At 42.3% G+C, this 18,076-nt stretch overlaps 1 pseudogene; it reads right to left on the bottom strand.

Moving 5' to 3' along the window:
• LOC149191443 (F-box/WD-40 repeat-containing protein At3g52030-like) overlaps positions 1-17,682 on the bottom strand; it is a 109,682-nt pseudogene extending 92,000 nt beyond the window's left edge.
• Between the last annotated feature and the right edge of the window lie 394 nt (positions 17,683-18,076).

Here is an 18,076-nt window from a genome sequence, read left to right as displayed (position 1 = left end):
TATTTGAGTCTCAACAAATCAATTGTAAAGTTCATGTGAGGATTGTGATGCTCATGATGATTTTGAGTCTTGACAAATGAAGTGCTGTGTAATGGTATATTTATACTTTAGAACTGGTCATGTTAGTTAATTCTACACTAGTCATAACTGTTGGAAAAATGCATATGGCAGCTATTAATTTGAATTTTTCCTCAACCTTAATATTTGCTTGTGAACTTTATTGTTCTTTTTGTGTTTCTTTATTAGATCTTTTTCATCAAACAAATATCAAGAGCAAAATAATAAAGACAGTGGACATAGAGGTTAGGCTCCAAGCCAGGGAAAAACCCCTCTAAGGGGAAAACCCAGAAACTCTTCTCTTCTTGTAGAATCTGCTTCAAATGAGACAACAAAGACCCAAGTCCTCCAAGTACCAAGTCAGCCCTTCAGATTATCACAACCCAATTTTGCATCAACTAGCTTATAGCTGCGACTTCGACCCTGCAATTTTGTCCTGCAGCGTCGGCCTTGTAGCTGCTACAGAAGCTCTAATCCAGCTTCTTCAAGAGTCCTTCCTTGAGCAAGACAGATCCTCCCAAGGTTAATGAGTTCAAGACAAAATATTCTCTCTTCCAGCAACTTGATACTGCAACTCGCTCTCCTACAATTCAGACCTACAATTTTGGCCTTATTTGTATCTGCAAAAACCCTAGAACATTGCACGTGTGAGAGAGATAAAGCCCAAAATCAATTTTTTTTTCTTCTTGGATTCTTCTTTCCTTCTAGACCATCACTCCTTCCTTTCTTCTTCTTGCCTTAGATCGAACCTTTTCTTGGAAGATCGAACTTGTTGGTGATTGAGTCCCAAATGAGGTCGAATCTACTCCTTTATATAGCCTTTCCAAGGGGCCGAATTCCCTCCTTTAGGCCGACTTGAACTTGCTGTTGAAGTTTCTAAGTTTACTTAGTTAGAAACTCTCCATGCACTTTATCTGATTTATTCCTACCTACTTGTTATCTTCCTTAACAAGTTATTTACAATGTAAATACTGAAAATAAACACTAGTGCATGCTCAACATATTACAGATCAACAACTAAAAGAAACAAGAACAAACACACCACATGACACCATTATTTTTGGACTAATGTCCCCGGAAAAACCCAATGTGGGAAAATTGGTGTAGCTATCTGAGGGTTTTCTTATTAAGCAATATCAGAGTACAATCTGGGTGCCGAAACTGGCCTACCCAACAGAGAATTTCCTTAGCAGTAATACCTCTCGATTTCTCACAAATCTATTAGCTGAAACCCCAAATAATCCTACCGACAGCTACTCAGCACCAATTTGCCCCAGAAACCCCAGCGTCAGCCTCTCCTAGCCCAACGCTGGCACTGCGTCAGCCTATCTTGGTCTGCGTAAGCCCAGGAGGCCCTGCGTAAGCTCTCTGAGCCTCTGCATCAGCTACGCTGACCCCTCTGGTGCTCTGCGCAGCACTTAGCTGCCTTTGCGTGGCCCTGTGTGAGCACTGGATGCTCCTGCGTCTCTCTCTCTGGCTGCTCTGCTGCCATTCCGGCACTATCTCTGCCTCTCTGTCTCTCTGTACTCAATGCCCCTCAACTGCTCTCTGGATCACTGATTCTATCTCTCTTAGCAAACCCCGCTCTAGAGAATAGAATGACTGATCACTCTGGGGTGTCTTCTCCAAGTGACCCTCAAGCCTCCTCTTATACTTTCTTGTTGACATCTCAACGGCTGAGATTAAGTACCTAATCAACAGCTAAGATTAGATCTGGCTTGATCCATGTCGTTTGGACCACTCTAACACAGATTCATATTAATACACATTAATATTTTATTTTCCCTAAGTTTAGACTTAAGGACTCCATTAAAAATATTAATTATTTTAATATCTCCTTATTTGTTTAGAATCTGCCCAAACCCTTTCTGGGTATTGGAGATCTCATGTGCTCCAACCTCTCCACCAAATTTCGTGGCTAGAGCACATCCGATGCTACCCCAAATCAACACTCCCTCTTAGCGAGGACTGTGCTCTAGCAATACTCCTCATTGAGTATTACTCTGATCATCCGGCATCGGTCCCTGTGCTGATGCTAGGCCTTCCTGCCCAACATCCTCTGCACTATTGTATCCTGTACTGCTGCCCATGGTTCTGCCACTGCCATTGCTACATCTGTACGACAGCTCCCTCTGCATCCATGCTGCTGCTGGTCCTTTCTCCCAGCACTGCATTTGCACTGCACCTCCTCTCATCATGCTGCATCGTGCTGCCCACTGCTGCATTGCAACTCAGTTACTGAGAAGTAAGTAACTGATCTCCCAACTGACCTCCCTGTTGGGCTAGAAACACCCATTGATGCTGAAGCTCCCTCTGTCGCTGATAAGTGCTCCCTCTCTCTAACCTCTGCATTGCTGCAACAACTCCCTGCATCTCGCATTGTTGCACACCTCTTTGTGCCTTCCTGCACTGGTGCAACACTCCTGTGCCTCTCGCATTGCTGCAGCCTGCTAGCTCTGCGCTGTCTCGGGACTCCTGCACTGTAGCTCTCTCTGCCGCTCCATCCGCATCCATCTCTACCCACTCAGCTAGTCCTGCTACTCCTCGTCGGGGCTCCCGTAGCAAGGTCTAATCCAAGAGGCTAGGTACCTCAAGGATCCTACCCCTCATCGCCTGTAGTCCATCTGACTATAGCTCGATGTCTCCCCACTTCCACTCAAGTGGCGCGTGTGCACTCATGGCACAATCATCGTTTGTCAAAACTTCCTTCTCTGCCCGTGCTGGCACTGCCTTAGTCTCGGAAGACTCTCCCTTACTCTTCTTCCTTGGACACTGGGTCGCATAGTGACCCAGCTCCCCACAGTGGAAGCACTTGATCTTGGAGAGATCTTTCTTCTTCTGCTTTTCCTGCTTTCCCTTAGATGCTAGGGCCACATCCTCCTCCTCCTGCTTGACCTTGATCCCTTTGCTGCTGCTACTTGTCTTCGACTGCCGTCTGATCTCTTCTTGGCGAAGAGCTGCCCACATCTCGTCCCAAGGTGGGAGAGTCCCTTTGCCCAGGATACTCTGGACAAATACTTCCCAATCTTCTAAGACAGCATTCAGGGTTGTTCTCACCATAAGCTCCTGATTTGGTGTCGCTCCTATAGCAGTCAACTGGTCTCGGATCTCATTTAGTCCTCCGAGGAAGGTGTCAATTGATTGACCCTTCTTCATCTCATACGACCTCATCTAGTTCTCGAGCAGCATTCTTCTCTGCGTAGAAGTATGCTGGTACAGCTTCTTGAGAGCCTCCCACATCTCAAATGCCGTTTGCGTCTCCGCTATATGTGGTACCACATGATCCTTGACCTCGTCAAGGATAATGCACTTGGCCCTTGCCATCGCCTCTTCGTACCTATCATTATCATTGGGGTCGACTGGGACAGCTATTACCTTCAAGGCGAAGTTCTTGACACGATTCCTATCAAGCACTGATAAGATTCTAGCCTTCCAGACTGCGAAGTTCGATGCTCCGTCCAGTCTATCCTGGTCTCTTACCCCGTGTAGTGCCATGATGCTCCTCTACTTCCCTCCTGGAAGTTCTCTGTTCGACTCCTTTGAGTCTCTACTTCCCGTCTGGAAGTTCTCTTCTAGACTCCCTCTGAGTCCTGATTTCCCTCTTGGAAATCCTTCTGCCGCTTGTCGAGATGCCCCCTACTCTGATCGACTTGTGCAACTGCACTTCTGATCCGGGTTCCTCAACTAGAAACCCTCGGTAACAACTCCTCTAGCCCTGCTCTGTCAGGTATTGTTCTAACTACAGTACCTCACCAACTCCACTCTGCAATATTCCTGCAGCCTTCTAGACCCTAGCAACTGCCTCTCTGTGAACTGCATCAGCCCTCTCTCCCTCACGTTGGTTCTGCGTCACCCCATATGGGTCTACGTCAGCCCTTTGGCCCTTTGCGTCAGCAACGCTGGCCTCTCTGGGGCTCTGCGCAACTCCCAACTTCCTCTGCGTGGCCCTGGCTGGCTCTGCGTCACACTCCTTGGCTTCTGTGTTGCTAGAAACAACTTCTGTCACCTCGGGACAACTGTTTTCTGCTGCTATTGCTCCGCTCGGCTGATGTCTTTTAGTCCTCCTATGATCTGCAATCACGCTCTGATACCATGTTGAAGTTTCTAAGTTTACTTAGTTAGAAACCCTCCATGCACTTTATCTGATTTATTCCTACCTACTTGTTATCTTCCTTAACAAGTTATTTACAATGTAAATACTGAAAATAAACACTAGTGCATGCTCAACATATTACAGATCAGCAACTAAAAGAAACAAGAACAAACACACCACATGACACCATTATTTTTGGACTAATGTCCCTGGAAAAACCCAATGTGGGAAAACTGGTGCAACTATCTGAGGGTTTTCTTATTAAGCAATATCAGAGTACAATCTGGGTGCCGAAACTAGCCTACCCAACAGAGAATTTCCTTAGCAGTAATACCTCTCGGTTTCTGACAAATCTATTGGCTGAAACCCCGGATAATCCTTCTGGCAGCTACTCAACACCAATCTGCCCCAGAAACCCCAGCGTCTGCCCAATCTGGACTGCGTCAGCCTCTCCTAGCCCAGCGCTGGCACTGCGTCAGCCTATCTTGGCCTGCGTCAGCCCCAGGAGGCCCTACGTCAGCTCTCTGAGCCTCTGCGTCAGCTACGCTGGCCCCTCTGGTGCTCTGCGCAACACAACTGCCTTTCCGTGGCCCTACGTGAGCACTGGCTACTCTTGCGTCTCTCTCTCTATCTGCTCTGCTTCTATCCCGACATTATCGCTGCTTCTCTGTCTCTTTGTACTCAATGCCCCTCATCTACTCTCCTGATCACTGATTCTATCTCTCTTAGCAAACCTCGCTCTAACGAATAGAATGATTGATCACTTTGGTGTGTCTTCTCCAAGTGACCCTCAAGCCCCCTCTTATACTTTTCCTGTTGACATCTCAACGGCCAAGATTAAGTCCCTAATCAACGGCTAAGATTAGATCTGGCTTGATCCATGTCTTTTGGATCACTCTCACACAGATTCATATTAATACACATTAATATTTTATTTTCCCTAAGTTTAGACTTAGGGACTCCATTAAAAATATTAATTATTTTAATATCTCCTGATCTGTTTAAAATCTGCCCAAACCCTTTCTGGGTATTGGAGATCGCATGTGCCCCAACCTCTCCACCAAATTTCATGGCTAGAGCACATCTGATGCTACCCAAAATCAACACTTGCCAGGCCCGACTTGTACTTTGGAGGTTTCCAAGACCTTCTAGACTCAAAATAAATTCTTTTACAAGATATATTTTTCCCGTAAGGGTCTTATAAACATGATGTTGACTCTCTTGACTCATGACAATATATCCTATGACTTAACAAACCCTAGAAGCATGAAGAACATGATTTTACCTAGAAGACCATCAATAAAGAGCATGAAACCCATGCTTTAAAATAATAACTTTTTCTTTTCTTCTTTTGTTTGTTACATAAGATACATATTGAAATGAGTATAACAACAATTATGAAGACCAAAACTAGTTACATTTCCAACACTCCCTCTTAACTAGGGAGGTATTCATAATTGTACAACTAATACAACATCATTCTCAAACTGAAGAGTTCTCATAAGAAGAGTCAGATTGATAAGCCAACTGTAAGCATCATCATTATGACCAACACTGTCTTTGAGGCCTAACTAGACAAGCTCAACTTTATTCGAGAGCATTATGCTGGGAGGCTTTACGTGTGATACCGCACTACCTCTACAAGGCACATACCCCATCCGAATGTTCACAAGGTATGTCCTTTTAGGACTATTCTTATCTTGGATTTCCATTCTTGAATCCTCAAAGAATATCGGTCCTCTTCGACCACTCTTATCTTGGATACCTATCCTATCCTCAAAGAGTGTCGATACCTTTCCTTTCTTGGATTCTTTATCCTCAAGGAAACCACAGATGCTTATCTAATCCTCCACCATTCTTTCTCCATGACCTTCACTTAGACTTACGACTATTAGTCCTGGTCAAGTGTATGACACATGAAGAAGAGAATGCACATGTGATGTCCAACATCACTCCCTCTCAACCAGAGAGGATATCCCTATTCTCTTTTTGATTAGAGAATAGATCCTTGCTCCTATTCAAGGAGACTTTGCTCCCTCTCAAAACCAGAGGAGATTCCAAACTTCCTTTCAATTTTTGGAAGTCAACACCACAAGCCTTATAGCTTGTCTTTATAAGAGTATCAACTACTTGTTCTTCATAGCTACATGGCTCCCTCTTTTCTTCGCATCTCTTGTATCGAGCTTGCTTCCTTCTGAGGTATCATGGAGCCATCTTCACTCTTCAATCTTGTGACAGGATCTAGGTCATCTCTCTTTCTCATCACTTTCATCTTGTCATCATAGATGAAGGAATTATATTGATCCTTTCCAAACTTCAAGTTGATCATAGCTTTTGCATGAAAGTGATCTCCCTTGTTGACCTTCAGGTTATCTTCTTGCACTGCTACCTTTCAATCCCAAGATGAATATATCTTGACTTTATAATTGCCAGGTATCCTATGTTGAGCTTGCCTCAACATTCTTCATATATTCCTGCAATATCCTTCTAGGTAGAAAAATAATATGTTAACCAGATAACCAAAAATAATATAAAATTAGACTTACCTCATCATGATGACCTTCTCGTCCAATCAACATCCTCATGGTCCATCTCCATATGAATCTTCCTTCATGCATTAGAGTGCCCAAGGATCGAACTTGATTACCAAGTTAGAACTTTTCTTCTGGAGATTATACTAGATGTTAATCATTATTCTACATAATCTAGAGAAATTCTTAATTCTTTATTTATCCTCGAGTAAGTCAAATGCTTCCCTTTTAAACATCACATCATACAAAACATTTACAACATTCTGTGCATATGAATCTTATCCAAGAGTTACTTTCAATATGCATTCCTATGCTTCTTATTCCATCATCTAGCTATATGTCTCATAATGAGCCTGCAACTTGACCCATTGCATTCCTTCATCCCTTTAAAAGTATTGTTTCCATACTATATGGAATGTATACTAACCTTGTCATAATGCTTCTTCCAAGAACCTTCCAAAATGATGGTTCTTACAGGATCATGATGATCCACCTTAGCAAGATGACTGCCTCTAACATAATGTTAGATAATGCCTGGATGAACAATATGCAAAATGGTCTATCTATCTATCTTTAAAGACTAGATGATTTCTACAAAGCAACTTAACCAAGTAGAAAGTATGCTATTATCACATGCTTCTTCTCTAGGATGTCATATCAAAACTTTTCTAGAGTAAACAACAATGCATACTATCCTAAAGGAAAGACCAACTTCACAAGGAACCTGATAGAGAGGATGCCTTCTTCAATAGTAGAGATCTTTGAAATCTTCTTTCTTCGGCTTCTTCTCAAGTTCTCCCATTTGCTCAGCTACATGAGCCTCACTTCTTTCCTTTATTTGTTGTTCTGTTGGTTTGGACAGTCCCTCTTAAAGTGTCCATATTCATTGCACTTAAAGCATTGAACCTTGGACATGTCTTTCTTCTTGGACTTCGCAAACTTTTCCTTCTTTAGCTTCTTGATGTTGAAATATGTAACTAGGTATGGTCTTCATAATGACATATGTAATCATGATTTTATGTCTTTGATGTAATGGGAAAAATAAATTTATTATTGTTGAGGCATGGTTTTCATGCTCAAGGGAAATTTATTTTTAGGTCAAGTAGCCATTGAGTGCTTCTAGGGCTTGTCATTGAGTCTACAAGTCAATTGAGTCATTGTCATGTATGAAAGACCCTTTTGGGCATGTTACATATTGTAAAGAAAATTTATTTGAGTAAAAAAAAAGAGTCAAAGACCCTCCAAGACCTTGTCAAAGAAGTAGCAACAAGTCAGCCTACATAAAGGGACAAGTCGGCCGAAAGATAGCAATTCGTACCCCTCAAAATCCTATTTATAATAATGAATTCAACCTCATTTGGAGATAGACTCAAGCAAGTTCGATCTCCTCAAGATAGAAGCTCGAAAATGACGAAAAAGAAGAAGAGCAATATCAAAGTTTTTAGGCCTCTCTCTCTCCCTTGTGTTAGGGTTTCTACAATTACTGGGCAAGTGAAAGTGCTGGGAAGAAACTATTGGGTCGAAGTTCCAGAAGAAATTGCTGGGTTGAAGTTCCTGAAAGAAACTATTGGGTCGAAGTTCTAGAAGAAATTGTTGGGTCGAAGTTGTAGAAGAATCTGTTGGGATGTCAAAGAGGCAGAAGAATTTGCAGAAGTTGTTGGGGATCAAAATTGCAGAAGTTGCTAGGGATGAATTTGCTGGAAGGAACACTCATCAAAGAAAGGTTTGAATTGGTCTTGGAGGGGCCTTGGTCAAGGGTCATAGGTTTTGGAATCCATCAATTGAATGTCTTTAAGAAGAGAAGAGTTCCTGTGGCTTTTCCTCTCAGTTGGAGGGGTTTTGGCCCTCCCTGATCTCCTATATCTTGTGTCCTCTTGTCTTACTGTTCTTTATGGTTTGGTAGTTGTTTGATGAAAAGAACATTAAATATAATTAAGAAAAGGAAGAAGCTAGTCAAGTTAAATAAAAATACATCACACACAGTTATCAAAGTAAGAGAAATCACCTAATGTTGTTGCCTCTAGATTTCTCAACATGGTATTAGAGCTAAGGTGACAAGACGAGGAAGGGTAGCTTGAAGAAGGATCATCAAAAGGAGTATCAAGAAGGGTCAAGACATCAAAGAGGACATCGAATCATCAAGAAGGGATACCTGAGGGCCGAACAAATTAAGGAGCATCAAAGAAGACCTCAAAACCCTAGCTCATTCAAAGGAAGGGTCTCTCAATTAAAGCATCCTTGGGAAGCTTACAATCTTCAAAGGAAAGAAGACCTCAAGGACCCGACATCCACTACATTTGAAGTACCTTGGGAAGGCCACCTCACTCTACACTATCATCCGAGGAAGCAAGAAGAGGCATTGTCATCATTATCAAGAATCAAGGTGATCTCCCTCTCTTTGAGCCAAGGATCACTTTTGAAGGAAGACATCTTCATCAAGAAGACATCTTCTATTATCAACATCATCATCAAAATCAAGAAGGCATCAAGTTGAAGATATTGTCATCAAGGAGTATCTTCACAAGTAAGTATCTTTATATATATGTCTGAATCTGTTAAAATGACTTCATTTTGCAAGGAGAGCAACAAATTGGTTGGGTCATCAAACTTTCTTGCATGGAAGAAGAGGACAGATTTGATCCTCATAGAAAATGAAGTTGTTGGACATGTTAAGGGTTCAATCACTAAACCTCCAAAGGAAGAAGCTCAAGCTCTAGCCAAGTATATGAAAGGGGAAATAAGGGCTCAAAGGATCCTTATAGAATCCATCAAGGATCCCCTCATACCTTATGTTGCAAAGTTGGAAACATCAAAAGAAATCTACGAGAAGTTAGTAGAATTATTCTCCGTAAGCACCATTGGAGAAGTCATATCTTTAAGAACCGAGCTATACAAGATGAAGATATCAAAGGAAGAAGGAATAGCCTCATACTTCATGAGGGTATCAGAAATACGAGACCAACTACAAGAGTTGGGAGAAATAATGTCTGATAAAGAGATGACCACCATTGTGTTCAACGCACTACTTGATGAATGGGGCACTTCATATCAAGTGTCTATGGAAAGAAGGAAGCAACCCCATTCGGTGAACTTTGGTCATTATGTAAGATTGAAGAAACTAGGTTAAAAGCAAAGAGCGATGTGGAACCAGGTGAACAAGTTCAAGCATTTGCTGCCATGGCTAAGAGAAAAGGAAAGTTTGGAAAATTGGTCCTTAGAAAAAAAAAGAAAAAGGATATGTCGAAGATCCAATGTTATGGTTGTCAAGAATATGGGAATTACAAGAGAGATTGTCCGAAATTCAAGAAGGACAACAAGAGGAAAGAAAGAAATGAAGCTCATATCACCGAAGAAGTGGAAGAACTTGATGAGAAGAAATCCAAAGGGATAGATCTTCACTATTAGGGTTTCTCCAATGCATAGCAAGGAGAAGTAGGAGGTGAAAAGACCTCCACCATGGTAGGCAAGTTGAGAAGCATCAAGATGAGAGCATTATCACTAGGTGCATCTTAGTAGAAGATGGCATCATACTAGAAGCATACTGTTGAAGCAAGAGCTCATGACATCATTAGAGAAGCTTGAAAGAATAGCTGAAGTAGAAGTCTACATGGATGTAGCAGTTATCATATAAAGGAAGTAGCTCTTGGTAACCTCATTGAAAGCATATATAGTACATATGGTTGAAAGAAAGTCATCTAGCATGATAGAAGGAATTCATCATACATCATCATCATGAGAAAGGAGCATTTGCCAGATGAGGATAATCTAGATCCTCCATTGGAATCTTCATTAGAAGGTCCACCTCTACTTGGAAGAAGCAAGTGTCTCACTAATCATTCCACCCTGTGTGGGATACATTGTTTAGAAGGATGATGGTATGATGACAAAGGAGTGCAACATGTCAAGATGGTTGAAGTACCTCCAAATAAGAAAAGGAAGCTGCTAAAGGAAGTCTAGATGACCAAAAGGAGAAAAGAGGTATGTATATATTTGATGGAATAAGTCATGTCATCATATAGTTGCATGGATAAATGCTCTACCTCATGACCATGATCAAAGAAAAAGGGGTGTCTACCTTTGGAAAGGTGCATGATTCACATATTGGCAAGATGAAATCATCATAATATGTCCTCATTTGGAATATCAGATAGTTGATAAAGATGAAGGAACTATGGATGAAAAGTTCCTGGGAAGCAATATGTGAAGAAAGAAAGAAGAGATCGTGGAAGATGAAACTACGGTCACATAAGAAAAAGGAAGTCAACATCTGATGACTAGAAGAATTAATCATGACATCTCCATAGAAAAGAAGACCATGATGAGGTCTATAAAGAAGGAAGGCCCTTGACATATGAAGTCTTAGAGATGTGTTTATGAATGTGAATGATGTTGATGTTGCAAGCAAGCAAGTTGTCATGATGAAAGGCCATCATAAAAGGTAACGTTGATTTGATGTTCATTTTGTATTTTTGAACAACATTTGGATGGGTTGATACAGGGCTACCAAAAAGAGAGTTGTAGCTATCACCTACAACTAGCACTCATGAGATTGGATGAAAGGTCCTGAACATGAGGTGGAAAAGGTAGCAGTATGAAGAAAAACCAGATGTGGACTAAAAGATCACTTTTAGATGAAAAGAAGGATGACATGACTAATTTGGTTCGTGAAAGTGAGGGATGGTCGATGCCCTATGAAAGATGAAGGCTCCATAATGAAGAAGGTGAAATTCATGACATCGAAAGGAGGAGTTCTTCTAGCAGCTAAAGGTAACATGATCTCCACCAAAGAGCTGTTGTGGGAAACACGTCCCTAGTTGAGAGGGAGCTTGGTCAAGTCCCTGGTTAAAAGGGAGCTTGGGTACATTCCTTTTATAGGAATGGGTTGGTCCTCGCTGGTTAAGAGTGAGTGACAAATATGATTCTCTACTTCATGTGTCATGCACTAGACTAGGACTGATAGTCGTAAGTATAAGTGAAGACCATGAAGAGAGGTAGACAAAACATTCTTGTCTTCACATCGTGAAGAAAGAATGGAGGATTGGGTAAGCATCTAGCATCTGATAGTCTTTAAGGATGTGGTAGGGCATCCAAGATAAGAATAGTCATAGAGGACTGATATTCTTTGAGGACTAGGAATCCAAGATAAGAATATTCCTAGAAGGACATACCCTGTGAACACTTAGGTGGTGGGGTATGTTCCTTGAGAGATAATGATGATGGTGTTTGTCAGTCGTTGGTCTCTCTAGCATTGTGCTCTGATCTTGTGGAGAGATAGAGTTGTTAGTCAAGGCCTTGCTATGTGGCAATGATGGTTGGTATGATGCAAATAGATTGTCATGTCCCTTCCCAAATAAATTTGTAACAAGTTTTGGTCTCCACAATTTTGCATAAATTTTGATAAGTAAAAGAACCCAAGCATTTTTTACTTAGGAACTTAGGAGAAGGAAAGGATGAATTAGATTGCTAGTGGAAGGTGGGGGCCACCCACGTAGGAAAATGCACTTAGGAAATTCAAATTGCCTTGGATGGGAATCAAATGGCTTGGAGAGGGGCCCACATGAGTAAAGGAAGGCCCACGAAGGTATAAGGAGGAAGAGCTTCCCAATTGAGGTATTCATTTGCACATCAAATTTACTTGTGTTGCTCGAGCTGCTTAGCTGAGTTACTTGGTTGTTTAGCATCGAGTTTCTTAGGCGGGAGACTCAACCTTTCCTTCGGGGGACTTCGAGTGCCACCCTAGGAAGGCATTTCACACTACCTTGAGGAGAACCGGAGGAGATTTGTGGCCATACCACTCAGCCTTTGAACCAACAAAGCGTATTTCTGGAACACGTAGAAAGGGAAACACGCAGAGGTGATTGGGAGTTCATCCGGGCAACACTTGCCGGGAAAGTTTGGAGAGTTGGAGTACAACAGAGGATCAACCTTTGGGAGGAGTTTGGGAGCAGGAGGTTGCTGCATTTGGGCAACTCGACTTACAACTTTTGTGGACTACGCAGAGGGCCATTCTGGGGCTCACGTGGGAGTTGGTGGAGAGAGCTACAGAGCTGGGATCAATTCGGAGGGCTTTCCCAGCCAATTTCAAACAGGCCGAGATTACCAGCGTGAGGAGGAGGACGTGCTCCTTGGAGGTTGATTTTTAGGGGTCTGAACTAGGCCAAACCCTTCCTGGGTTTTGGTGGGTTTTTGTTGAGGAGCCGGGAGCTGAAGTTGTAGAATCTTCTGAGCATAGGACGCTGGGTTTCTAGCAGTGTTGTTAAAAGCGTGATTTAATCGCGCTTTTTTGAAAAAAGCGCGCGTTTTTGAAAAAAGCGCGCGTTTTTGGTCATGCCGAATAAAACCCGCGTTTTATACCAAAAAAGCGCCGGTTTTTTTTTATAGCGCTTTTTTCCGAAAAAAGCGCGCTTTAAATTGAAAAAAGCGCCGAGGGCGCGGGCAGCGGGCTTTTAATAAAGAAAAAACGAATTTTTTTTGTCATTTCTGACTGTCGCCGCGCAGAGGAGGAGGAGAAGAGCTGAAGGGTTTGGGTCGACTTTGGGAGCGAATCCAAGTGTTTTTAGGAGAAATCCAAGACAAGATCACCAATTTGTCCATAAAAACGGTATGTAGATTAATTTTTTTTTGTTTTCCTTCTTTAAAAACTTTGTTTTTCATTGTTTTTGGTTGGGAAACTTCATATGGGCACCATTTTCCTTTTGTTTTCATTGTTTTTAAAGAATTTTTTGTAATTTTTCATTGATTTGGGATGGGTAACTTGGTATGACTATGGGAACCAATTTTTTATTTTTTTTTTCATTTTTTTTAAACATTGTTTATGTTTTTTCATTGTTTTTTGGCATTTGCCATTTGGTTGGGTAACTTGGGTTTGGAAATTGGGATTTTGTAAATTTGTAACTTGTAATTTTGTAAATGCTAAATTGTAATTTGTAATCCTAAATTCCTATTTCCGAATCCTTATTTTTCCATAGGTTTGCTGATTCAAAATTCAAAAACAAAGATGCCAAGGAAATTGGATCCTTTCTGGGAATATGGTGAACCTTTTGCTCCGAATGATAGACAAAACTTGCATTGCAAGTTGTGTGGAAAGGAGATACGCGGGGGGGTGTACAGGTTGAAGTATCACCTTGCACAAATCCCTGGACGTGATGTGGGGCCCTGTATAAATACAAATCTTGAACTTATCCAAAGAGCCATGAGAGCATTGGGAGAATTAGAGCACACTAGAGAGGCCAAAGAAGAACTCAAAAGGCAACTAAAAAGGTCAGCTGAAGGAAGTGGGCCAAGTGGCACTGGTTCTACTGCAGCGTCAGTCAATCCGGTAGCTGCATCATCATTTTTTGTTCGTCGAACCACACCTGGTTCACAACCAACTATCGGTTCAATGCTAAAAAGAACTGAAAAAGAACAAGCTGATAGGTTGATGGCAAAATTTCTCCTCTGGAGTGATATTCCTTTCAGCATTGTAAGGAATAATCCATTTTTCCAACCTGCTGTTGATGCTATTGCCAGTGTTGGCCCGGGGTACAAAATCCCTTCTTATCATGATTTCAGAGGCCGGATTCTTCAAGATGAAAAGCGTGACTGCACCCAAAGATTGGAGGATTTTAGGGCATCATGGGCACAAACAGGATGCACTGTTATGTCAGATGGTTGGACTGACCAAAAGGGGAGAACCCTTATAAACTTCTTGGTTAGTTGTCCCAAGGGGACTATGTTTATCAAATCTATTGATGCAACTCATCAAATCAAAGATGCAAGCACTTTATGTGATTTGCTGGATGTGTTTATTTTTGAGGTGGGTGCAGAAAATGTTGTCCAAGTCATAACGGACAATGCTGCAAATTATGTTGCTGCTGGTAGAATGCTTATGGACAGGCATCCTACTTTATTTTGGACACCTTGTGCTGCCCATTGTATTGATTTGATGTTAGAGGACATAGGGAAAATTCCCTTTGTCAAAGATATTGTTGACTCATCAAAAAGCATCACAAAATTTATTTACAATCACACATCTGTGCTTAGCTTGATGAGAAAATGCACCAACAACAAAGAGTTGGTGCGCCCCGCCATTACACGGTTTGCGACGAGTTTCATATCTCTTCAATCCCTCTTGAATTCTATGTGGGATTTGAAGAGAATGTTTCTTTCAGAGGAGTGGCGTGCTTCGTCAATGAGCCGCAAACCAGAAGGAGAGGCCGTGTGCAGACTAGTTTCATACCAGGAAGACTTCTGGGCGGGAGTGCAGGAGGTGTGCGCTGTTACTGAACCTTTGGTAAAGCTTCTTCGGTTGGTTGATGGTGAGAAGCCCGCAATGGGCTATTTGTATGAAGCCATGGACAGGGCCAAAGAAGCCATTCGGTCCTACTATGATGATAAGGGAGATGATGGGTTTCAGAAACAACTCCTTCTATGGGAAGTGATTGATGAGCGATGGAACAACACACTCCATCGTCCCATTCATGCTGCTGGGCTTTTCCTGAACCCTGCATTTTCTTATGCATGTGGGTTTGATTTTGATGCTGAGATCATGGATGGATTATTAACCTGTGTCCAGAAGATGGTGAGATCTTCAGAACAACGTATAGAGATCTCTAAACAAATTGAGACATATAAGATGTCAGGTGGCACATTTGGCTTTGAGATGGCTGTCACTGATAGGACGATTAAAATGCCAAGTATTTTTTAGTTTGTACTTTGTAACTTTGTTTCAAATTTCATTGTCTCTTCAAATTCCATTTTTTTCTTATGTTTATTTAAAATTTTATTTGTAATTTTGTTGTAGACGCATGGTGGAAGATGTATGGTGGCAGAGTACCCCTTTTGCAAAAGCTTGCCGTACGCATCCTCAGCCAAACATGCAGCTCCTCAGGATGTGAGCGCAATTGGAGTGTATTTGAAAAAATACACAACAAGAAGCGCAATAGGTTAACAACTTAACACTTAAACATTTAAAATATTGCAAATTTCCAAATAAATTTTTGAATTCATTAAACAATATTTTTTTTATAATATTAATTATTAATTATTATTTCATGAACATTGTACAGGTTGGAGTCCCATAGACTTAATGACATGGTCTATGTCTACTACAATCTTCGATTATGGGTGAGGCAACTAGAGAAGACACCTGATATGGATGCCATCTCATTGGATGGGATTGACACCACTGCTGAATGGAGGGTTGAGACCGAGAGGCCTCTCATGGATCCCACTGATGATTGGTTAGTGCAGGATGAGGGGGAGGAGGAGGAGGAGGAGGAGGAGGAGCAGGAGGAGGAGGAGGAGCAGGAGCAGGAGGAGGAGGAGGAGGAGTTGGAGGAGCAGGAGGAGGAGGTGACACCGCCTACCCGGGCTACCACTACCACCAGTAGAGGACGTGGTCTCCGTCTACCTACAGTAGCTGCTACTTCTACTTCTTCAGCTTCTAGAGCACGTCAGACTCCACTGCCATTTCCACCAGCACAGGCACCAGCATCTTCATCTAGAGGGAAAGGGAAAGCAGTGACATTTTCTCGCAAGAGGGGCAGAGGAAATCAATAGGATTAGAGTCTTAGACTTTCATTTTATTGTATATGACATTATGACATGATGAGATACATTATCATATTTTTTGTTGATATTTTGAGGCTGAGTTGGGACTCAGGACTTACTATTCAGGACATGATTCAATGTTATGTGTGATTTTAGCGCTATAAATGATATTAAACATCTTATATATTAGTTTTTTTATCATATTTATGTGTCAATGTATTTATTTTATGTTGTAGATGGTTTAGATATTAAAAAAATTGAAAAAAGATGAAAAAAAATGAATATTTTTGTGCCAAACGCTTTTTTCCGCTTTTTTCCCGCTTTTGCCGATTTTTTCCGCTTTTTTCCCGACGCCGATTTAATTCCGCTCGCGCTTTTAACAACATTGGTTTCTAGCACATCCTTTCTAGCAGGCAGCACAGTTTTCTGGGCAGTGTAGAGCACCTTTGGAGCAGCAGTTGGGCAGCTCTAGGATCCTCATTTGCTCACTTGGGTTTTGTCACACTTGTCCTTGGAGACAAGCCCAGGTGCACCATTCCATCACTGTTGTATTTGCCCCAGAAAAATTTAATAAAATGGCTCAGATGTTCTCTATTTCCAGTGCTTTCATGGGTGTTTATTGATTGTATCTCATTTTTGGATGTTGGTTTGTTTATTTGCTTTGTGTATCACTGAATTTCCTAGTTAGGAACATTACAGTGGTATCAGAGCCCAGATCTTGGCTCAGCCGTGGGGAGTTTCTCCTATGAGTGAAGGGGACCAACATAATATTACATACAGGAGGCAGAGGTACCGATGCAGAGAAAGAGAGCTGGAGATCACTCTAGACACGGAGGATAGGGGAAAGGCAGCAATAGTAGAGGACATGGGAGAGCCTAAGAGGAGGGAGGAGATGGACTTTGATAGCCACTTAAGGGGTCTAATGATTTAGTAAAGGGTCAGAAGGAAATTCTAGAGGAGATCCAAAACTCAAAACCAGGAGAGAATCACTCCTAGGGGGTTTCTATTTGGAGAGACTTCGGGGGCCTCTCAACAATTTGACCATCCTTCACCCGCGGCACAACCTCCATCAGCGAGTGGGCTAACTGGAGCTACACTGCTCTCTTTTGTACCTTTGGCATAGAATGAACCAGCAGGGGTCGAAGATCCTTCATAGCGGCAGAGCATTTTAGGGAATGGCAGTCCATGGGAGCAGACTTCGGGGAAGCACTCTCTTTCATAGATTTTTGCAAGCTCAAGCAGAATGAGAAGAGCAAGGGCTATGGAGGACAGGGCACGCAGAGCTATGAGTTGTCGCAGACTATAGGGAGGATGTACTTCCCCACATACGATGGCATTGCCAAGTGCACCGCTCAGGCCTAGGTTGAGAAGATGGACACTTATTTCCAACTCAGTCAGATGATGGAGCTGGAAGTCATCAAGATGGCCATGTTGCACTTGGAAGGGGAAGCCCACGACTGGCGGTTTCATGGCTTGGCTACCTTGGGGCATGCTAATGTGACCTCGTGTGAGGATTTCATTAGGAAGGTGGTTGAGTGTTTTGACCAGAGGGATCGGAGGCTCACTTCAGGGAGTTAACCCAACTCCAACAAACAAGTAACCCAGAGCAATACATATCGGAGTTCTTGGGAGTCTCAGTAATGGTGCCGAACCTATTAGATGCTCGGAGGGTGTACACTTTCATAGAGGGCCTACTCGAGCCCCTGCGAGCGTTGGTGAAGTCACGCAGACCCTCCACGTTGCAGGAAGCAGTTACATGTGCCATAGATTTACAGGGGGCCATCCCCAAGTTACGAGCACCCTTTCCTGCACGTACTCCCTACCCCAAGAAGGGGAGTGATACAAGACCACCACCACAAAGAGT

Source organism: Pinus tabuliformis, chromosome 2_2, assembly GCF_031772625.1.
Source record: "Pinus tabuliformis cultivar Carrire ecotype Pingquan chromosome 2_2, CPIR1, whole genome shotgun sequence".
In the NCBI taxonomy this organism is placed as follows: domain Eukaryota; kingdom Viridiplantae; phylum Streptophyta; class Pinopsida; order Pinales; family Pinaceae; genus Pinus; species Pinus tabuliformis.
This window is presented reverse-complemented; position numbering and strand designations above follow the sequence as displayed.